General features: G+C 36.7%; 1 protein-coding gene and 1 pseudogene across 2 annotated transcripts in view; one reads left to right on the top strand and one right to left on the bottom strand.

The window, feature by feature from the left end:
* TMTC2 (transmembrane O-mannosyltransferase targeting cadherins 2) overlaps positions 1 to 24,925 on the bottom strand; it is a 398,739-nt gene that overhangs the window by 272,967 nt on the left and 100,847 nt on the right. The window lies entirely within an intron of this gene.
* Positions 17,073 to 17,556, top strand: LOC122240182 (annotated as a pseudogene).

Genomic DNA, 24,925 nt, shown 5'->3' with positions numbered 1-24,925 from the left:
TATGTTCAAAATTCACAGCAGTTGCAGAGATTCTTCTCTCTTGTACTTATTTATTTTTTTTAATGTTTCTTTATTTTTGAGATAGAGAGAGACAGAGCATGAACGGGGGAGGGTCATAGAGAGGGAGACACAGAATCTGAAGCAGGCTCCAGGCTCTGAGCTGTCAGCACAGAGCCCGACGCAGGGCTCGAACTCGCGGAGTGTGAGATCATGACCTGAGCCGAAGTCGGACGCTTAACCGACTGAGCCACCCATGCGCCCCGAGATACTTCTCTCTTGTATTTAAAGCTAGAATCATTTGATGCAAAGAACAACATACATTGAATGAGACTTCTCCCAGCTTGATCCCATACTAATTGAGTAAACTTGGGCTATATCTTCAATATCTTTGAGCCTCCTTTTCCTCAACTGCTTGTCAGGGGGTAGGTATTTAACTCATGTGACTCACTTTCCTCCTGCTCTCCTCCTTATCTGAGAGAGAAAAGAAGTAACTATTGCATTTTTAAAGGTTTTAACTCTTCACCAAACAAAACCAGCTTACTATAGTTATGAATTAAGATACCATGGTTAGCTAAATTTCAGTGTTTTTGATGTTTTACATTTTACTGCTAATATACCTTTTCATCATGTATTTATATTAAGCAGATTATAATTTCACTGCATAATAAAAGTACAGAGTGCTGGATTCATGTCATAATGTCAGCAATTGAGAATTACTTTATGCAAATTACTTAACATTATTACACTCCAATCTTTGGCATTCGAAAAACAAGGGAATTAGAGCCCCTTAAAATCTTGAGCTCTAAAATAGATACATAAAATTTAAGACGAAATATGTCAATCATGTAAGCAAGTTTACAGAGAAAGGGAAACGAAATTGCAGACACTAATACTTCGCAAATGTGGACAGAGCTCCAAGCATTAGGCTTGAAAGCATCACACAGATTTGGTCACCAAAAAGATATTCCAACCCCCAGTAGGCAAGAGTGCATGTTCTGTGGCCACGTCAGAATTTCAAATAGCTCATCAGGAAGGCCACGTACATTCAACCAGAGGAAAAAAATCAGTACATCCAGTAATTAAAAAATACTCTCTACTACCACCAAAGATGTGCAGTGATTTGAAGCAAATGTTGCTGCATAATTACATATGAACATAATTGAGGCTCTCCATCTCTGCAAGTCCTTTTATGTGAGTAAATGATTCGAAATGGAATGCAAAATTAAAAATATCTTTTTTAAGCAGACCATTAAAATTATACTTTAAACTCTAAAACTTAGCAGGGAACAAGAAAAATCTTCAGAGGCGTGGAGTAAAATGATGAAAAGGTAGCACAAAGCAAAACGCCAGAAGATTACATATTTAGTGCAGCCATTATTGAGGTAACATTAGCATGATATTCTAAGGTTTTAATGCATGAAAACAGAATGCACGTCCCTGTGCTCAAACATATGCTTCTCTTATACTTATTATTATTGTAATCCACACAGGATGAACACGGGATATACAGTACTTTCATCAAAGCCCAAACCACAATGAATTATGTGCTCATTTACCAATTTCCTTCACTCAATGACAAGATATGGAAGTAGAATATAGAATTGACTAATGAATTTATTTAAAAGTTCGTTTTTGAAAGTGAAGTTTGTAGATCAACTTGATATGTGTAAATTTATCCAAATCCAGGATCATCTGCCATTTGTCCTCAATTTACCAAAGCCAGCACTCTGAAGTAAGTGCTGTTCGAGCTGTGGTAAAAGTTTCAATTAGTCATTAATTATTTATGTGGACTTTCTCACTTATTGATATGAAGAAACTTAGCCACTCTCCACCAACCTGGAGTTTTTTGTTTTGTTTTGCGTTTTCCTATTACAGAAGGAACAAATTGTGAAGACATATTAAGGAAAAGTCACAAAAATATAAAAGCTGGGGCATCTGGGTGGCTCAGTCGGTTAAGCGTCCAACTCTTGATTTCGGGTCAGGTCATGATCTCAAGTTGCTGAGATAGAGCCCCTCACCCAGCTCTGTACTGACAGCATGGACCCTGCTGGGGATTCTCTCTCTCTCCTTGCCACTTCCCCACTCATACATGCACAGGCTCATGCTCTCTCTCTTTCTCAAAATAAATAAATAAACTTTAAAATACATATATAATACCTTATATAAACAGCATAAGCAAAGTTTCTCCTCATAGGAAAATTTCCATTCCTTGAAGTTAAATCTTCTACACAGTATCCCATTTAATCATTTGAGTAATTATGTGTATGTAACATAACTAGAAGAGAAGTGATTAAGGAAGGAACTTTTTCATAAAATGCATGAAAAGCAGAGAAGAAAGCAGAAGTGACAACAGAAACTACTGGCGAAGAACTGGAAACATTTTTTCAATTGAGAAATTGAAGTTACTTTAAAAACATCAGCACCGTTCACCTCATGTCTCTTGGTTCAACCCCGACTGGCTCTCTACTCTTCTGGCTGACTGAATCTGGGAGCCCTGTGTGCCCTTCCCATCAGGGTCAGCAGGAAAATAAGAAATAAGGACATCCCTCCTCACATCTCCAACTCTTTTTGACCCATTACAAATACCTTCTGTTTCCAGTACTATTAAGAGCTCAAAAAACTTTCAAATAAACTCACTTGAGATTGTCGACGTTCAATCAATTTAAGAAAGTCCTCTTAGTTCCCTACCTCTTCTGTCAAAGGAGAAGCTAAATCATAATAAACATATACAGTGGTTTCTAAACTACTTATGTCTATTTTTAATAGATTATTTCCTGAAAATCTCATCCATAATGACCTTCCCCCTTATTTAACTAGAAAGCTTAACATTCGAATGCAAATTTCAATAATCATAAATCACAGAATCATGGCACTCATTTCTTTCTTTAAAGTTTTATTTATTTAAGTAATATCTACACCCAACATGGGGCTCACACTTATGACACCGAGATCCAGAGTTGCACGCTCTTTCGAGGCTTCCATTTCTAACATCCTAGTGAACGACAACTTTCCAGGCCATTTAATTTTACTAAACTTCTACAGACATAAAATTCCTACTATTTTAATCCATTCTCTATCTTTTCCTTACATAAAATATCGGCATCACTCCTCTCTGCACACACTGATACATGTTATATATATTAATTTTTATCCAAACATCTAACTAGCATTTTATTTCTCTTCATTCAACACATCTGTATTGAATGCCTGCTCTGTGCTACACACTTTGATAAGTGAATTCTAGAACTATCCTGACCCAAATCATTATAATTAATAGTGTTCACTTTTATTAATATATTGAGGTCACACGGTGACCCAATCTGGTCACCAAACTTTATCAGGCAAGGAGGGCTCTGGGTTCTGCTAATAGACTCTGCCTGTTGCATAAATTATTATGTAGTCTCTCTTTAAAGATCCAGTCCCTTCAATATAAATTATAAGATTTAGATACAATATCTGTTGTCTAAGAGACTGAATAACAACTAGCACCAGGATTTAATATTTACACATTACTCTTCTTCTATTTTTGTAAGGGGAGGTAGGGGGAAGAGAGAAATACTGGAAAGGATTAAAGGAAAGTATAAGAAGAGATTCAGGACTAGAACACAGATCAAGATAAGAAATATCTACCTTGTCTTTCAGCACCAGAGATAGAACTAGAGAACATAAGAGCAAAAAAAGAGGGGCGCCTGGGTGGCTCAGTTGGTTAAGCGTCTGACTCTTGATTTCTGCTGAGATATGATCTCAGGGTTTGGAAGATCTAGCCCTGCATCTAGCTCTGTGCTGACCATACAGAGCCTACTAGGGATTCTCTCCCTTCCTCTCTCTCTGCCCCTCCCCCATGTGTGTGCATGCACACACTCTCTCTCTCTCTCTCTCTCTCTCTCTCTCTCTCTCACATGCATGTGCTCCCTCTCTCTCTCAATAAATAAACTTTAAAAAAAAAAAAAGCAAAAAATTTTAAAAAAGGAAAATCTACTTAGCTCCTTCCAGAAACAGGAATACTTGGGGTTTCCCTGTAGAAATAAAGAATGAGAGTCAATATGAAACTACCAAAAGGTCCAAATCCTAAAACAATTGTATGTTCCCCAACTGTAGACTTTTACCTATCTTTCTCTAAGCCAAGGAAAATATCTACGCTAATAATTGTCCACTCACACTTAGAAATACTAACAAGATAAATACGCTTATTTTTTATTCCATAGCAAATTGGATTTAACAAATCAGGAAATGTGGAAAGCCTGTTACAGTACTCATGAAAAGCAAAAGTAACACCTGGCAGCATAATTATGAAGGAAAAATATTAAAGATATTTTCTTAAAATACAAAAATAAAACCGTAAGCCTGTGGCCATTTTGTGTGGGAAAAACATTTCCTATATGTATGATGAGTTCCTGAATATGTCTACATGTTACAGAAAAAAAAAAAATTTAATAATCATAATGATAGTACTGAGTCATGTAAAAAGATGAATGTTCAGGAAAGCAAATATGAAATACATTTTAGAAAGATTTTCCACCAACTTTTAAGGGAAATGTTTCAGAATATAAAATGCTAATATAAGAATTAATTTATAGAACATGTCATTTTCCAGAAACAATGATAGAAGAGGTATTACCACAGGTTAATTTCAGTTCCATAAAAGAACACTAAAGTTAAAACTCTTCAGAACACTCTAGTTTCCTTCTAGCATCATTTCAAAGAAGGATTTTAAGATGCCCCCTCCACCCTCCTTCTCGTCTTTTTTTAGCATTTTCTCCCACACCTGGATTCAGACTGTGGATCTGTCCCAGGCTATGTAAGGATTATGAGGATAATTTATTTGGTCATGGCCAGACCACCACAGAGAAAATGGAAAACACCACCTACTGCAATGTACTCAGCTGTACTAAGGACAAAATAACTCTACCACAGTAGGATAGTCACAAGCATTTTTATAAAACTCTAAAACTGTTTCAGAAAAATACACCCATGTTTGATAATATTGTCAAATTCTCCATTTGCTACTGGGAATTTGGAAGAGATGCTCACTGGAAATCAATTTACCACAAAATCACCCAGAAACATTTTACTTGGTATCATAAGCTAACAACATTAATGGCTTCTAATCCAGGGGATAGCCTATATACCCAGGGTATAACCAAGGAACACATCTGAGTTTTAGTTTGGTACTTCTGAAACCTCCCCTGATATTATAAACCCTCCCCCATCCCCCCAAAAAGGGGGAGAAAAAATAGGCTATATAAGCATACTTTTTAAAATAGAACTTGTTTTTAAAGCAGTTTCAGGTTCATAGCAAAACTGAGCAGTTCCCACTGCCCCCCTACAAACTCCCCCACCATCGATATCCCACACCAGAGACACACTTGTTAAGATCAATAAACCTACACCGACACATCATTATCACCCACATCCATGCTTTACATTAGAGTTCACTCTTAGTGGTGTACATTCTATGTTGTTGACAAATGTAAAATGACATGTATCTACCATTATGCTATACAGAACAGTTTCAATGCCCTAAAAATTCCTTGTGTCCTGCCTACTCACCCCATCCTCTTCCCTAACCCCTGGCAACCACTAAGCTTTTTATTGTCTCTATAGTTTTGCCTTTTCCAGAATGTCATATTGTTGGAATCATACAGTGTGGAGCCTTTCCAGATTGGTTTCTTTCAGTGAGTAATATGCATTGGAGATTCCCTCATGTCCTTTTATGGCTTGACAGCTCATTTCGGGTTTCGTGTTTTTTGGGTTTTTTTTTTTTTTTTTTGTCTAAACTCTACCCCCAACATAGGGCTTGAACTCACAACCCAAGATCAAGAGTTGCATGTTCTACCAACTGTGCCAGAGAGGCTCCCCAACAGCTCATTTCCTTTTAGTTCTGAATAATAACCCATTGTATTAAAAGCACTTTTGATGAAAATTATAAAGCAGTTTGTAAGAGGTATCAGGCAGAAGCTACATCTATTTTTTAACAAACTCCCAGGTTCCTATCACATAGCAGGTATCCAATAAGTGACTTGTTGAATGAATATATTATTGAATAAATCAACATGCAAATGAAGTTACTTAATCCTTCTAAGCTTAATTCCCCTCACTTGTAAAATGAGGCTTACTTCTCCCTCTTTTTAAAAGAGAGCTGTTATCATCACTATTACTATGAATTTATTTAATTAAAACAATATTTTCAAGTTGAGGCTATGAATCCTTTAGTTCCAAGAAAATAAAAATGGTAAGGAAGGAAGAGAGCAGGGCCAGAACTAGAGTGAGGCACAAAATTTAAGGAGACAGTCACTCTTCCATTTACTGTGTCAATATTCAAAACATTTCCAAGAGACAAAAAAAAAAAAAAAAAAAAAAAAAAAAAGAAACAGGAAAAAATACATTTAGCATACTTGAATATAAAAACCTAGACTCCAAGTCTATAAATCAATTGTACCAGTAAAGGATGAGAGAACTGTGGCTTAATAGCAGACAAAATGAGTGTTTTAATTATTCATAAGTCCATTAAGAATCAATATTATAAGTTGCATGCAAGAATAATTAATACAAACATAAGGTAAGTTAATAAACATACACAGTTTCCTTAGAAAGCAATATGAGGTCATCAGCAGTGTCTAGTTCAGAATACCCCACTTCAAAAGGAACCATGATAAACTGGAGAATATCCACAAGAATACCAGAAGAATGAAGGATCTAGGAACCATGTTATCTAAATGGTTAGAAAATAAGAGATGTCAAGTCTGACAAAAGAGCCATTAATGTTGAAAGTGATAAGAAAATTAACTTTTAATTAAAATAAAAAATTTCCAATCATTAGAGTTATTTAGGAATGGAAAAAAATGTGTCCTAATCACTAGTCTTTTTTTTTTAAACTTTTTTTTTAAGATTTTATTTTTTAACAACATGGGCCTTGAACTCATGACCCCGAGATCAAGAGTCGCACACTCCACTGACTGAGCTAGCTAGGCGCCCTACTAAAGCAGCAGTCTTCCTTGAAAAGAAAGCATTACACCAGTAGCTGGATGGTCATTTCTAAGCAATATTGTAAATGCTGTAATTTAAGCATTTTCCTCACATCTAGGATGAAATATAAATAATCCTAAAAACTAAGTGAAACGCTGTAGAGTGCCCATTATACTAATTCTTAGGAATTATTTAGAAAAGGTTAGATCTTAACTTTATGCCTACTGTGAATTTATCTTTACACAGCACGATTAAAAATAATAAAAATACATGATAGTGGTAAGAAAGTTTACCCACTGCAACTATTTTAGATTGGAGATGAAGTTTATAGACGCATATTTAATCACCAATAATGCAGTTTGTTTATTTTCATATTAATTAGCTTGTAGTTCATGAGGTTCAAACAGATCTCTTTTCAGGAAAAGCCCCATTCCATCCTAAAATTCTAATAGGCTGAATATGAGAGACTAAATAAATGATGGCTGAACATGCTAGAACACTATTTAACATCACAGAGTATTTGTTAAACGACTCTTAGCAGGCACGGTCGTACTAAGTATTACAGAGATTCACAGAGCCCTAAAAATGCTGACAATCAAAGCAAGGGATGTCATTCTCTGCATATATTTACACAAGAAATAAACACAAATACTTCACCTACAACCATGCTCACTGTTACCAATGACCTAGAGAACCTCACAATTAACTTTTCTATTGGATCATGGTCTATAGCACGTGGCCATGCACATGGGAAGAGTTAGGCAAAATTTTGTTATGTTTGTTTGAAAAGATGGAAGCATTAAAGTTAAGCCATCCATCATTTTTTTTAGACCTCCCATAAGTAAGAAACAATTTTTATTCTGAAAAGACTTACTATGGAAAACTTATATTGAGAGAAAAGACCACAACAGGAACAAGGACAAAAGAAATTACTTTTTTATAATATACATCATCTGGAAGTATTTGAAATTGTATTTTTCTCATTGATTAACTTAAAATATAAAACTAAAACATGGCAAGTCAGCAGTTCTATGGCAATACTAGCATAAAGTAAAAAATAAAACATAGGTCCGAGAAGTCCAGAAATTAAGCTCCATGTCTAAGAAATGCTAAACTATTTCCATGAAGAAAAGGGGAGATACAAACATTGAATGATAAGACACAGGAAAAAATAGGCGATTTGACTCCCTCCTTAATATCATCACTCCAGCTCCCTTCTTCCTCTAAGGTGTAAATGTAAGTAAATCATGTTGCTGGACACAATACAGAAAATGCTACCAAAGACACAGAAGATAGAAATAAGAGCCTGAAATGTTCCATTATCACAAAGGTCAACCTACACATTGAAGAATAACTAGCATGTGCCACCAAGCTTGAGCTTACAAGTGAATAAAAGAAGAAGCTGGAACTTGAATTACTCCATAATGTGGCTTTCCCTACTCCCAAATGAACTGAATTGATTGGATGACCCTGATAACTGTTATCTTTTAAAACTCCGGATCAGTTGCCTTTTGCCTCTCTGCAGGTTCTCACCGGCAGGCTCAAACTTGGTGGCACACATCAGTGGTTCTCGAATGTGCCGGCTGACCTTTGGGATAATGGAAAATTGTAGACTCTAATTTCTATCTTGTCTATGGGCAGACAACAAAAGGCAGCTGATCCAGAGTTTTAGAAGACAACAGTTATCAGGGTCAGCTAATCAACTTGGGTTCTTACGGAAGTAGGGAAGTCCATACTATGGAGTCACTGATGTGTCAATTTCCTCTTTTATGGCCTCCTGTGCTTACTCTCATTGAGGAGTGAAACAAAGTATAATGACTAAGGAGGCAAATGATCTGATGAACAACAGTGAAGAATTTGATGCAAACAAGTCACCGGTAGTAAACACTGACACACAGAAAGTGATTCTTTTTTCCTTTGTCAAAGGCAATAGATTTTTACAGCACAAATGGCCTTTTTTCATTCCACTTACAAAGACTCATATTCAAGAATTATTACATGATACGGGCCAAATAGCATTATACAGAACTACTGAACCATAGGCTCAATTCCTAAAAGAATATTATATAACAGTAAAATAAACACAAGAGTGGTTTTAGGAAAAGTAGAAAATGTCTTAGCTACCAGGTAAATGTACAGAATAGAGTTTTATAGAAGGAAAATTCTTGGCTCTTCTGACTTTTATTCCCATGTTCATATACACTGTGCCACCTCTGCTTCAACAATTCAACCTGAACTATTTCTAGAGTGTGGACTGGAATAAGCAGAAGAAAAATTTTATTTGCCTAAGCAAACCTTATCCAATCTTTCTTCTCAGAAAAGATTCCAGTTAGAATCTTCTCTAATTTTTCCAATCTCTACTAAACATTTCTAGTCACTGGAAGTTTACTAACTTACGAACCTGCCCTAGTGAGAAACAACTATAGTCAAAAAGTCTGCTCATCTCTTGAAATAAATTTCTGGGCCCAAGAGTGAGCTGTTCCTACCTAGGATACCACATTAGCAAGCTAAAATTTAGATAACCCATGTGTTCCTGTAAATGTCCCAGCATGAGTAGAAGCTCCATCTCTCAAGGTAGCCAATTCCCAAGGCTAAACCAATTTGGACCTTCTGACCCCAAACAAGGTTGACTAGGTGGCCCCAGCCAATCATAGATTTCCTATTTTTCTCCTCCTTTGTTCTTTATTGTGAATCTTATGAAAGCTACCTGCCATCAGCTTTATTTTGTAGTTCTAACTATCCCAGTTCATGAAGGATGAAAGTTTGGTTGTATCACCTCAATTGTCTTCTTTAATCCTTTTTTAACAAACCTTAACTCAGCCTAATGTTATTTGAAGTAAAAAAAAAAAAAAAAAACAGATTTTTGGTGGTCCTTTGAGGTAATAGAGCTATTCTCGATACATGCACCGGAAGATAATGGAAGTCTATTTTATTGGCCATGCTTTCTATCTTATCACATACTCACACTAGGTTTCAGAGACCACAACCTTTTAAAATCGTCGCCAAAGTACCATCTGTTCATGAGTTTTTTGGAAATTTTTTGGCAATCCCTTAAAAACTCTGCGGCCCTCAAGAAATTAACGAATATTAAAGTAGCCACTGGGGCGCCTGGGTGGCGCAGTTGGTTAAGCGTCCGACTTCAGCCAGGTCACGATCTCGCGGTCTGTGAGTTCGAGCCCCGCGTCAGGCTCTGGGCTGATGGCTCGGAGCCTGGAGCCTGTTTCCGATTCTGTGTCTCCCTCTCTCTCTGCCCCTCCCCCGTTCATGCTCTGTCTTTCTCTGTCCCAAAAATAAATAAAAAACGTTGAAAAAAAATTTTTTTTAAATTTAAAGTAGCCCCTGATTCTAGGGTGATGGTAATAGAGAACAAGGCACTGCATACGTGCCTTTCAACTTTAAATGAAGTCTTTACAAGTGAAGCTTAACTTCACTAAAAGGAAATTAGCTACTGCTGTTTGGTCATTTTGAAATGATTTAGGTTTTCCTAATGTCCTGAGGTTCATACATTTTATAGCAAGTAAAATGTTCTCTAAATGGAAATTTCAGTGCTCACTTCTAAAGTGAAGAATTAGAAAAAGAATAGCTAACACATTCAACTCAACAAAAAATTTTAAGTGAGCAAACTTCCTTTTATATAAATTTTGTACATTCAGTTGTGGAAATGCAAAGATGAGGAGTCTGCTTATAAAGGGGAGAGGTGTGAAGCTAACATAGGTCTATTAGAATCCTCCAGAAGTAGAGGGAGAAATAGACTTTTTCCAATAAACCACACTCACTAAACCTCAGCCCATGCACCTGTAAAGAATCATCCTATATAATGGGAATTAATGAAGCCCAGTACTCTCTCCTGGGAATGGGCAGCATTATCTTTCAGATGAATTCAACATGTCAAACTGAAGCATACTGGGCTCCTTAAATTTACTGGGTCACACCTTCACTGTGCAGTTAATTCAATATCTTTAGCCTACAACCTTTCACTTCTGCTTCTTCCTAGGACAGAGTAAGCAAAAATATATTTATCTTCAGCAGAACAGTTGCCAACATCAATAAAACTTAAGGAGAGATTTCCCATAATGGATTGACTGTTATGATCCCTTTAAAATTCAAGGATAATAGAGAATTCAATTCCTGACCCTAACTGTCAGAGGAGCCACACTTTCCCTTCAAAAGTTAAATATGAGGTCAGATTGTGCCCCAAGAGAATTCTTGTTTCTTTAAAATCTTTAAAATTAAAAGGATAGTATTCCAAAAAAAAAAAAAGGATTTTGGAGCGCTTGGGTGGCTCAGTAGGTTAAGCGTCCGACTTCAGCTCAGGTCATGATCTCACAGTCCATGGGTTCCAGCCCCACGTCAGGCTCTGTGCTGACAGGTCAGAGCCTGGAGCCCGCTTCGGATTCTGTGTCTCCCTCTCTCTCTGCCCCTCCTCTGCTCATGCTCTGTCTCTGTCTCAAAAATAAATAAAAACATTTAAAAAAAATTTTTTTAAAGGATGATTTTAAATATTTTCAAATGTAATAATCTTACCACTAAACAGTACAAAGCTGATTGGTTGCCAGAGGCATGGAAGGCCATTGGTTTCTTAATACTCTAAAGACCACACAGGAAGTCCCAAAGAAATGATTATCAAATAATATAAATCAAGCTACATTTTGCAACACAGGTAGACTGCAATACTTTACAGAAACCTCAATGAAATCAGAAGATGCAGCCTACCTGGTGATGAAGCATGCGTAGGATGGTGGGCCACAAGATGCCAACCGGGTAAGAAACACTTAAGAACATGCAATCAGAAGAGACAGAACTTGCAGACTACAAAAGGAAAGAGTTCAAAGAGAGAACCATGAAGAATTCAAGCCAAGTGATGAAAGAAATGAAAATAAGGCAAGGATTTGGCTGTTAAATTTAAAGGAAAATCTGAAACTTTGGCCAAGATAGTGGAATTAGCATCTGGTCTTAGTAATGAAGTGTTTGAGGTTGACCCACTCATGGAATGTAGCATAAAAAAATCAGGAAATGCATGAACAAAGAGCTTAAGTTGAAATTATACACAAAGTCTTTATGAAAACAGCCAAGCTGATATCTGTCACAGACTACTTTCAGAAAATCCCTTCAGTCATCTCCAAGCCTAGAAGTACCACTTGCAATGTGCCCTATTGCCCTCATGCACCATGTTTTACACCTACCCCTTTACATCTAACAGTGGTTCCCATCTACCACTCTTACCTTTTCTTCCATATCACTGATTCTCAAACTGCCTGTGAGATAATTCCATCTGGATTTCACAGCAATACTTCAAATTCAACATTTTTTAAAGGTCAACTACTCCTCATCTTCCTAAAAAAAAAAAAAACCTCAACCAGATCTGACTGTTTCCGTTAGCAGCATCTTCATTTTCATTTATTACTTCCTGCTTCTTCCAATAGTCATTTGGTTTCAAACTCAAAACAATTGAAGCAATGTCCTGTCTTTTTCATACCTGTTCTTTACATTCCCTCCACTGATAACTGGTAAGTCTGGCTCTCATTACCTCTTAGTTTGATTACTTATTCAAGCCCTGAATTTGTTCCCAGTCTGATCATCTATATGCGTCCTTTGTAATCCTTCCTGAATGCTACAAGATCGTATTTTTAAGGCATGATATGACTACGGAACACCCTCGCTCAAAAACTATTCATGATTTCTTCTTACCAACACAACACACTTATGTGGGCATGATACATAGGGTACTCAACAATCTGTGTCTAGTTCTTTTTCCTCTTACATTTCAGCATGCCTATATGTATCTCATGGTATAGCTAAACTGAACAAATGGGATTCCTCTTTAATGCTTTGTACTCTTCCACCCTCGTGCCCATCCCCCATCTAGTGATAGTTTCTCTGCTAGAAACATCTCCCTCAAAATCCCATTTCTTCAAAGAAGTCTTTGCCATTCATGCTGAAAAGCAAAGTCTTTCCCTTACTTAAACTTCTACCTTGTTCCTATCTTCGCAGAATGGTTAAAACAACAGACTTTGCACACCATCATCTGGACTGTAATGCGAGCTCTGCCAACCACCAGCTGACCATCAACAAGTTACTTTATCTCTACGAGCTGTAGTTTCTTCACCTGTACAATGGAAATAATAATAGCACCTACACCTTAAGGACTGTTGTTAGAACTAGATATAGCAGCACCTGATAATCGTTGGCTATAACCATCATCATCTTCTTTATTATCATTCCCCTCTAATGGCATAATCAGGGTCACAAGACACCGGAGGAAATACATTTTGGTACTACATCTTGACCATTATGATCTATCGGCACCCGCTAGAATACCCGGCATATAGGAGCTCAATAAATATTTGTTAAAATTACACATAAATGAATGAATCTATACCAACAAAATCAATAAAGCAGACTTAAAACTTGAAGTCTGAAAATTATGGTAAAACAATGACTGCATATAGAAAAGACAACACAAGGAAATACAGCTTAAAAGAGGAGGAAGGATGGGGGAAAAAATTGACCAAGCCCAGTAGTGTAAACTGGCTGCCAGAAAAGCTTATGAAACTGCAGAAATACAGTTGATAGGTCAAGGGAGGTAGTGGTTTCATGGTAGTGTTCAGTATAGGGCTAGATATTAAATGTGACACTGATTAAATGGAATATGTCAAGAGAAAGGTGACCAGAATAGTTAGGGACTTAGAAATAAAGCCACATAAACTTCTGAACAAAGGAAATGGGATGTTCAAACTAAAAGAAAAAAAGCTAAAGAGTAGATAGAGCCATTGGCTTAAAACATTTGAAAGGCTGTCACTGGGCAGAGATTAGCTGACTTCTGTGTTGTTTCACAAGGCTTAATAAGGGAAAGTATAAGGAAAAGAGTATTTTGACTCAATATAACAGAGCAACTACTAAAGATGCCCAGGAATATATTAGGCTGCTGTTACACAGTAGTGAGTTCTCAATAAACATAAACAGTCAAGCAGAAACTACATAGATACTAAGAAATTTTTAAACATACATATTGTCTTAAGTACTAAGTAGCTGAGTTCCCACACATTGAAAGGAAGAGATGGTTGTAATCATTATTAAAGTGAATAGGGAATATATGAATGTACTGGTCTGATAGGTTTGTTAAAAACCGAGTTTCCACAGAATGATAACAACTAGGTCTACGGTATGATTGCAATCAAGCAAATTATATATACTACTTAAATCGAATAACCAAAAATGAAAACTGATATTCTAGGGACAGAGGCTACAAGTGATTTCACTGTTTCTTAAACCAGTCTTTAATCATAAAAAAAATCACGCTTTATATCAGTCAAATTTCTTATATGAAAAAAGCCTAATTTCGATATTTTTCTAGTGGCTTATAAAATATTTATAAAATTTATAAATAATATTATAAAAAATTATAATATATAAAATATATATAAAAATTTATAAAATTTATAAAATAAAATATTTCTAGTGGCTTATAAAATATTTATAAAATTTATAAATATTACAAAAATTGTAATATATAATATATAAAATATATATAATATAAAAAATTTACAAAATTTATAAAATAAAATATTTATAAAAGGAAAAACCTAATTTTGATATTTTTCTAGTGGCTTATAAAATATAAAATATTTATAAAAGAAATATTTATAAATATTTATAAAAGAAGAATGAAAGAAAAAAAGAGAGAAAGGAGAGGGAGACAGACCAAGCCAGTCAAGGGTTTATAATTTAATGTGGCCAATGATGTCAATAAGCCTAGGGACAACCTTTTATCACATATAAAAGGCTGCCTCCAAAATTCTATCTTAACTGCCTTTGACACAGCTGTCCCATATGATACAGAAAACAACCAATAGATCAAGTTAATAAAACACCACTTGATTTTAGTTCTATCCACATTTCAAATCGATTTCATGTCATTTCAAATACGCCTTTCATTCAAAAGAGTTAGTTAAGTCTGTTTCCATTAAATGGACAAGTTGTACTACATGCAGATTTCCAGTTGCTCCATTACTTTAAAGTAATTCCTTACCTCCTATGGGATTTGTTTTTAATTCCCAAGGAACATAAGGATTCATGAATCAATTTTCTCCATACAATCACAATTATAGAGAGATGTGGTTGAAATAAAACTCAAGGGCAGCTAGTCTAAGATAACTAACTGATCTCACTTTCAGTAAGAGGTAGAAGCTACTGAAGAAGAAAAAAATAAGGCACTAACGTTCTGCTAGAATTGCAAATATGTTAAAATATCTTAGAAAGCAGAGCATGGTATAGAAAACTTCAAATAAGCCTCAAAAGTGCACTAATTTTACCTATAGCAAGAATCTAATATTAAATAATATTTTTAATATTATAAATGGTTCCATTCAGAAAGATGTATATAAGCTCTTACCACTATGATTTGAAGAATTATATTTTGGGCTTCTAAAAAAATTTGCAAATATATGACATTTCATATCTGTCCTTTGTTTAAAAATAATAATTTAAACAATTTCCTTTAATTTTTTTTATGTTTATTTTTGAGAGACAGAGAGAGGCAGATACAGAGTCTGAAGCAGGCTCCAGGCTCGAGCTGTCAGCACAGAGCCCGATGTGGAGTTCGAACTCACGAACCATGAGATCATGACCTGAAGCTGAAGTTGGATGCTTAACCGACTGAGCCACCCAGGTGCCCCTAAACAATTTCTCTTAAAATATTCCATATAACATACACATTTACACTGATTTTTTTGGCAAAACACTGATTATAATCTGTGCAGAATATTAGTTTAAGTAACATAAAATGATAACCAACCAAATTAATACCATTCTTGTGAAATATAAGAGAATGCAAAGCCTCGTTAATTTATTACAGTGTAATCTCTACAAGAGTACGTTTTTCTGCACCCCCATGTCTAGAAAAACCTAGCACATGGTGCTCAATAAATATTTACTGCATAAAATAAATAAAAAATAGTTGATTTCTGTTTCATAAAAACCTTGTTGAAAAATATAAAACTTTCCATGCTTGAAAGAGGATCTTATAGACTCAATTTGAGATTCAATATTTTGTGTATATAGTATTTGTGTTGTTTTCTAAATAGTTATTTTATTAGCGTAAGTTATAATTAATTTCTATGTTGTTTAAAATTAAAACAGCTTTAAATATGGAACTTTATAAACATGACACCCTTGCCTTTGATATGAAAGACAAATTGAAATCTCATCCACTATGCTTTAAAGAAAATCATAATCTTCTTTTTTCTTTACTTTTTTTTAATGTTTATTTATTTTTGAGAGAGAGACAGAGCATGAGCGAGGGAGGGGCAGAGAGAGAGGGAGACACAGAATCAGAAGCAGGCTCCCGGCTCTGAGCTGTCAGCACAGAGCCCGATGCGGGGCTCAAACTCACAAACCGTGAGATCGTGACCTGAGCCGAAGTCAGACGCTTAACCGACTAAGCCACCCAGGCGCCCCAGAAAAATCATAATCTTCTAATATTTGACAGCAAGCAGCCTAAGCTTCCTTTGACCACAGCAGAGGGGAAAACACCCAGTTTTACTATGCTTTTAAAGGAAGTAATACGTAAGAACAACTGATTATACTTAGTCTTCTCTCTCATTAGGCTGAGTGGCATTTGCTCTTCCTATCCAAAACAAAACTAAGTATCATTACAAAGGAACAAAACATTGCCAGTTTCTTCAGAAAAAGGCTCTGTATATAAATTCTCAGAGTTTCAGCTCTTCCAAAATGAACAGAGATTAAGGAGACATACATGGCAAGGACTGGCCTAATTTAGAGAATATTCAAATTATACAAACACCTACCCCAGGTATTTCTATCTAATACAAAAGATGGCTGCAGCAAACACTGTGCATTCCTAGCATGGTCGTCTTATGTCTCTTCTCAGTGGAAATTTGAAAGAGAGGATTATTTCTTACATGTTAGTCATCCCTGACATGAATCCCCAACTTACCTTTACACTCCAGTCCCAAAACCACTAAGCTCCAGGCAACTGTCAAGGACTGATTACACACACAGAATCTAATCCTGCCTTCAACCCTTATCTATACCTAGAGACTTCAGGTTCAAAACAAAGAAAAAAATGCAAATAATTATTTGTGAAAATGTCTAGAAGCAAAAAAACTTGCCCCCTCCTCCTTGGTGCTGCCTGTGGAGGTGGCAGCCATCCTCCACTTGGCATCACAGCCACCCTCAGACCTCTGGTGAAGCCCAAGATCATTAAAAAGAGGACTAAGAAGTTCATCGGGCACCAGGTGGACGACAAGTCACGATTAAGTGCAACTGGCAGAAACCCAGAGGCACTGACAATAGGGTATGCACACGATTCAAGCACCAGCTCTTGATGCCCAACGTTGGTTACGGGAGCAACATGAAAACAAAGCACGTACTGCCCAGTGGCTCCCGGAAGTCCCTAATCCACAATGTCAGGGAGTCTGAAGTGCTGCGAACGTGCAACAAATCTCACTGTACAGAGATTGCTCATGATGTCTCCTCCAAGAACCTCAACATATTGTGGTAAGGGCAGCCCACGTGGCCATCAGAGTCACTAATCCCAACGTCAAGCTGTACAGTGAAGAAAATGAATAGACAGCCTATGTGCACGTCTTATTTGTGTTAGTAAAACCATAAAACTACAAGCAATAAAAATAAAAACAATAAAACTCTTTTAAAAGTAATCTATTTCTGGGGCCCCTCGGTGGCTCAGCCAGTTAAGTCTCTGACTTCGGCTCTGGTCATGATCTCACAGTTTGTGAGTTCAAGCCCCACATCGGGCTCTGTGCTGACAGCTCGGAGCCTAGAGCCTGCTTCAGATTCTGTGTCTCCCACTCTCTCTCTCTCTGTCTCTGTCTCTCTCTTTCTCTCTCAAAAATAAGCATTAAAAACAAAAAATTTAAAAATAAAAAACAATAATAACCTATTTCTAGCCACTTCTATATCTTACATTTTTATACTATTTCTGTGCTTTTCATCATGTGGAACTATCTCAAAATGTCCATTTCCTCCTCAGAGATCTCAACCCCTTAAATGACTTGCAATGCAACATTCTCTTTAAGCAATGATGCCTTCTGTGCAGTCAAGGAATTTTATTGCAGTTATTTCCCACCTCCTTGTAATGTTTGCCATGTAATGTACTATGACTCTCTTCCCAACCAGGTTACAATGATATGAAAAGCAAGATCTGAGGCTTTCTGTTTATCTTATAAAGTACCCAGCATGATACTCAGTACACTCTCAAGAAGCAATTTATTGAGCTGGATTTGGAATTTTCTTCCTTATGCCAATGTATACTACTGGTGACTAGCTGTAATATATATTATTTCATACAATAGATGCTTTCACCTACTATCTAAATACTAGTATATTTATAAATAATTAATTTCTGAGTCTTATTATCTTCTCTCAGGGTATAAAGTCGATTGAGAGCTCTTTCTTTTTCCATTAGAAAAAAATCAGTGCATAATGGATTAAAGAGTGTAAGAAATCTTGAAAGTGGTAGCTAACACCAAGAAGAGAGGTGATGTAGCAGTTTAAGTGTAACTTGATATACTAATGGGCAAAACTTTCAGCTCATACAGATCTACACTTTAAAAAAAAAAGCTGATTAGGGAAAACCCATACATTAAAATGTCAACAGGAGAGAAAAAATACATGTTAGAAAATAAACTGAAAACTCACTAACTCCAAACCAGCCTTAGTAAAAAGGCTTATTATAATATCTAAACAAAATAGACAAGAAAAGATTACGTAAATTATAATTTTGAACTGAATTTCAGATGTAGCAAGAAGCAGTGAGGAAGAACACTGGATGGGAAATTGTAACATCTACTACAAGTTTTGCCTCCACTACAGAGGGTCTCCTCTAGAGCAGTATACGAGCAGTATACAGAGCGTGATCAGTAAATGTCTGAACAAGTAAATGGACAAGTGAAAGAAGAGTGCATAATGCTTGATTATTAATTTATTGTCAACACAAGTCATTTTATTGTGATTAACATGACATTATATATAAAAATAAAATTATATTGGCAACTACTTTTCAGGCAAGCACTATAATAAAATCAGGGAAATTTTTTTTTCATGTTTATTTTTGAGAGAGAGAGAGAGAGAGAGAGAGAGAGAGAGAGAAAGTGCGGAAGGAGCAGAGAGAGAGGGAGACACAGAATCCAAAGCAGGCTCTAGGCTCCGAGCTGTCAGCACAGAGCCCAATGCGGGGCTCAAACTCACAAACCGCGAGATCGTGACCTGAGCCGAAGTTGGACACTTAACCAACTGAGACACCCAGGCGCCCCTGGGAAATTCTTTTTTGAAAGGATACGAGTACACTAATTATATCTTCGGCCACTTCTTCTGAAACATTTCAAAAACAGTTCATGTCGCTTTTTAGGTCACTTAATTTCTGTGGTGTTGAATTTTAAGGACATTTTAGCTCAATTTCTATTAATAGTTTGTATTGCTTTTTAATCCCCAGAGAAAGAGCCATAAACCATTTTTTAAAGATTGATTCTAGAGATGCCAGCTTCTACATCCAATTAAAATTTATCCAAGTCTCAACTGAGACTTGAAATTTCTTAAAGCCCATTATAAGAAAGGGCTAATAACTTTCAGATAGTTACAAATATAACTTGGATAATTCTGTTTTTTATCATCCATGTTTATTTTAAATAGTTTTATTTTACTCCCTCATATAGCCACTTACATGCTGACAATTGCTTTCTAGCCCAAGTCTCAACATAAATGTATTTGTTACGATGACTCTACCGCTTGTTATACCAATATTCTGTTATTGATCTAATTATGCTGTCCCAGAATAAATTAATCTGGATATTTTATATTTGGTAGTTATTTCAGTTATATCAGTGAAGGTGGATTTGGCCTCATACAATGCTCATCCATCCATGTACCTGCATTCAATTTGGCCACACATTCAGAGGCCATGTATAATTTATCTAATATCCCAAAACAGGCTTATGGAATATTATTTACATCAGCTACAGAAACATGCCTTGCCTCAAAGATTACCATTCTGGAACACCTAAGTCTACATTTAATGCATTATGTCTCAGATGAAACCTATACTTCCCTATCAACTGTATCTCATATAGTACTCACATATGATATGAAAAGGAAATTATATTTTCCCAGCAGTCAACACTGAAGGAAACCATTCATCCTTCTTTTTGCTCCATTATGAACAATACAATCTAGAAGCTTGTTCCCAATACTCTGGTTTAAGCTTCTCTGCCCCTCCATTCTTCTGTCAAAGAGTTAATGGTCTGGAAACTAACACTTAAATGCACTGGGTAAACTACCTAATTAAAGGAACCCTAGGTGAATCCTTTCATAAAGAGAAAAATCATTTGGCTATGAATACAATCACCTCCTTATTTGTCTACTTCATAGGTTTACAAATCATATATGGAGTGAGGCAGCACATTTCTATCCTAGAATATTTCTGAATATTTCTGTTAATTATTGAGAATCTGAGGATCTACATCCCCTTCCTGTTTGCCAAGCTCTCAATCAATCATACAAACTAAATTCCTGTTAGGAACTGAACAAGGTTCTGTGCTAGGTGCCATAAACTTATGGGGAGATTTTCTAAGAGTGGATAAGACATGTACACAATCCATATATTTAAGAATGGTGTATGTATATCCACATTCTATATTCTTCTCCCCCTGGGAAATAAAAGAAATAGAAATCCCAAACACCAAGGGTAAAATAAATAGAAATGCCAAATACTATCATTTGAATATTTATTTGGCCCTTGTAGGAAAGTTGAGGAGAAATTTAACTTTGGCTGCCTTGGAAAATCATCATAACTCCTAACTCCTTGACTTAAATAATTTTAAGTGTTACTGTATTTGTGTGACTAATTGAGTCCTTTCTTCTTTCCTTCAAAAAAGCAGAAATAGTAAAGGAAACAATCTTTTGAAACCTTTATCATTTGTGAAGTGCTTAGGTTGCTGTTATCTGACAATCTTTAATTCAACTGCACAAAATTAAGGACTCCCTTTCAATTTCTCTAGATTTTACACCTCCCTCTACATGCCCACACCCCCTGCTCCAGACTTTGTTCATACACTATAATGGCTGAATTGTAATTTCTCTGTTTACTTCTGTCTCCCCTACTACACTGCATATACTTCAAGGATAAGAACCGTATCATTCATCTCTACAGTCCCCAAAGCAGCACAATATAGACCCTCAGTAAAGCGTTGGTGAGTTACTTTTTTTTTTTTTTTAATCTCATGTAGCATCACTGGTGGCAGCAATGAAAGACCAGAGCTTTAAAAAAAAAAAGTGGAAAAGCAAATATGCAAAAGGGCAACTTGCTGTGTTTACACAGGGTCCCTGTCAAGTTACAGATCTCGTTAACCAGTTCTGTATGGTTAACCTGTTCTATATCTATGGTTAACCTGTCCTATATCTATGGCTCTGAAGAATGCCAATTTCCAGTGTCTTCAAATGCAGGATATCTCATAAAAATGGAGCTCCAATCGAGGCACCTGGGTGGCTCAGTTGGTTAAGTGCCCGACTTCGGCTCAGGTCATGTGAGTTCAAGCCACAGGGGGGGCTCTGTGCTGAGGGCTCAGAGCCTGGAGCCTGCTTCAGATTCTGTGTTTCCCTCTCTCTCTGCCCCTCCCTGCTCATGCTCTGTCTCTCTCTCTCTCTCCCCAAAATAAATAAACATTAAAAAAAATTAAAATATGGAGTTTCACTTAAAGAAATTTCTGGAAAACAGAATAACTTACTCCTTCCACAAATTAAAACTACAACTTAAACTTGATATTATTTGATCAATAGGCATCTAATGAGACCTTACTCTGTAAATAGCCCTTTTATACTCAGGTAGGGATAAGGCTGGGCAAAAGAGGAATTTAAGTAAATATTTAATTAAGCAGCTATTATGTCACAAGCATAGCTTGCTCTTTATTATTAAAACCAAAGTTTAATTATCACTGCTTCATAAAGTTTCCAGGGGCAAAAAAGTAACATTACTTAATTATAAAATTCAAGATTTGTCTTTCAGAAACTTCAGTTCCAAGCAACAAAAATAATCTACCAAGATGTTTCAAACAAAGAAATTTTTTAAAATTTCAAGAAAAAAGGTCGTTATAAGTAGCAGTTCTCACTTTTTAACATTTACAGACTCCTTAGCTCCATATACTTTGATCTGGAACCCCTGGCTCTTGGTCAAAGTGCTTTCTGAAAGGTGGCCAACCTCCTTAATCTCACAAGAACATTTAAGATGGTCAACTAATGCACCCTTTATTTATTTATTTATTTATTTATTTATTTATTTATTTAGAAAGAGAGAAAGAGAGCACACATGCACATACGAAGGGAGGGAGGGGGGCAGAGGGAGAGAGAGAATCTTAAGCAGGTTCCATGCTCAACCTGACTTGGGCTCAATCTCATGGCCCTAGGATCATGACCTGAGCCAAAATCATGAGTCAGACACTCAATGTACTGAGCCACCCAGGGACCCCTGCATTCTTAAAATTCTCCCCTGTATCATTCTCTGTGACACTGCACTCCTCTTTTCTGCTCTAAGCTTATTTTCTCTTCTCTTCTGTTTTCATTTCATCTTCTACATCAGAAAGCTTTTAACTCTACAGTTTCTTCAGAATACCATCTACCCCATGAAACTCAACTGTCTTGTCTTGTCAAAATGAGTCCAATATCTACAATACTAAGTCTCTCATATTTCCACTTGCCTTGTTAGTTATATCCAACTGAATGTCATGATCTCATACTACCCACTCATATTCAACATATCTAAATTTTAACATCTTCTTCCTGTATTCCTTACATTTACTAATGGTACCCAGTTTTCCCAGAAACTCTAGATCACACCACTGGGGCCATCTTTGATTCCCTCTCATATCTAACCTGCATTAAATCTCATTGATAACACTTTTACAATATTTCACACCCCTTGTCATTCTCTCCACGTTCCAGCCTTCATTAACGACCTTCAGGCCCTCACATCTATAAACCAGGAATACTAGAGGAGCTCCTTCAAGGCTCTCCCCATCACCATACCATCTTCTCAAGGTATTCTACACTGTCAGACCAGCCTCCAGCAGACCAGCACCTGCTCGAAGTGGTTGCTCCCTATTTCCTTACCACGGGATCTATACCCCTTAGCTCTCCAATTCTAACCTTCTACAACCCATTCTCATTCTGCTCTTCCAAAATTATCCCTAAGCTTTATTCATCAGACCAGCACTTCACCTTTGTGTATGTCATGCCTTTTACTCAGAATTTTCTTCCTCTTCATCCCGTTTTCTTTGTCAGAATCAGTTTCATCCCTCAAGGAAGAAAACTAAAAAAGTTTCCTTGAGTTCTCCAGTTGGGAATCAGTTCTTTTCATTCAAATGACTTCTGTCTACTTGTCTTATGTCCTTCATTACATTGGAAGCTATCCTTATCTCTGCCCCATGCATACGCCTCATACATAGAAGAGTCTTAAAAATGACGGTCAAATATTTTAGAAGTTGTTAAAACCCCTGCCCCCCCTTTAAAAAGTTTAAAAATAAACACAGTCGATAAAAAAAATACATAAAAGTTACAAAAATACAGCCTGGTACCCTGAACTTCCATTAACACTCCTTCTAAGCATGCCAACGTGTGTTTCTGATTTAACCCCCTCTTTGTTGTTTAAAAATGATCTACAACCAACGGGGACAGCTCTAAGCCACACACAAACAATTTCCATATTTCCAAGTAAAGGCTAACGGGAAAAATGTGCCTGTAGAAGATTGGACTCTGCCAGTTAAAAATCAGCAAGGACAAACCCTGGTTTCTCCCTATGCCTGCAAAAAGCATGGACATGACATTTTTATTATTTCATCAGTGAGAAGAAATCATACATTTCCAAGTTCATGGTTGTAAGAACACTAAAACTATTAGAATTTTGGTGGCAGGGTGGTTATTGACTAGCATTTACTACTTAGGAACTTAAGTAAATTCTGTTTATACTTTTTTCCTCCTTTTCCTCCAATAATCTGCTCTCATGACAAAAATGTGAGCCCTGCTCTGAAAAAAACAATGAATGAAACTTAGAAGAAAGAGGCTTGATGCCCAGCTGGGTGCCAAGCGCTGAGATCAAGTATCCTGGTACCCAGACACAAAAGCTGAAAGGAGTAGAAACCCTGACAGGGTCAGGGACCACAGCAGACACAGGCGAGAAGCACTGCCAGGTAAGGAACCAGCTGTCTCCCCAAGCTCTGGAAAGTGCCTGCTTCCCAATGTCCGCAGGAGCGGCAGCCTTTTTGGTGGTTTTCTTATTCCCCTTCAGCTAGTGTGCTGGTATGACGGGTTAGGCAAAGAACTTCAGGGTTTTCGGGGTATTATCTCATTTAAGCTGCAAGCAATCCTGTATGAGAAAGGTATTAATTTCACCTTCAGTTACAGATTTAGAAATTGAGGCTAAAGAGATTAAGCAGTTTACCCAATATCACACAACTGGTAGAGCCAGGGTTTGAAACCAGGTTATATATATATTTTTTTAATGTTTATTTGTTTATTTTGAGAGAAAGAGAGAAAGAGCACACAAGCAGGGGAGGGGTGAGAGAGACAGAGAGAGAATCCCAAGCAGGCTCCGCACTGCCAGCACAGAGCACAATGCAGGGCTCAAACGCATGAACCATGAGATTGTGATCTAAGCCAAAATCAAGAGTCAGATGCTTAATTGACTAAGCCACCCAGGTGCCCCTTGAAACCAGGTTAAATTCTTAACCCCTCTGCTTTATGCTGACAAACATATACTGATTTCTGTTTACTTGCTTTATCATCACTCTTATTTTCTTACTTATTTCTATTTGTGTCTCACAAAAGGCCAGGACATTGGACTTCACCTGAGATTCTGTGTGCAGACGTGTGACTGTTCAAAAGGTATTCTAGGGGGTGCCTGGGTGGCTTAGTCAGTTGAGAGACAGACTCCTGA

This window comes from Panthera tigris, chromosome B4 (genome assembly GCF_018350195.1).
Source record: "Panthera tigris isolate Pti1 chromosome B4, P.tigris_Pti1_mat1.1, whole genome shotgun sequence".
In the NCBI taxonomy this organism is placed as follows: Eukaryota; Metazoa; Chordata; class Mammalia; order Carnivora; family Felidae; genus Panthera; species Panthera tigris.
This window is presented reverse-complemented; position numbering and strand designations above follow the sequence as displayed.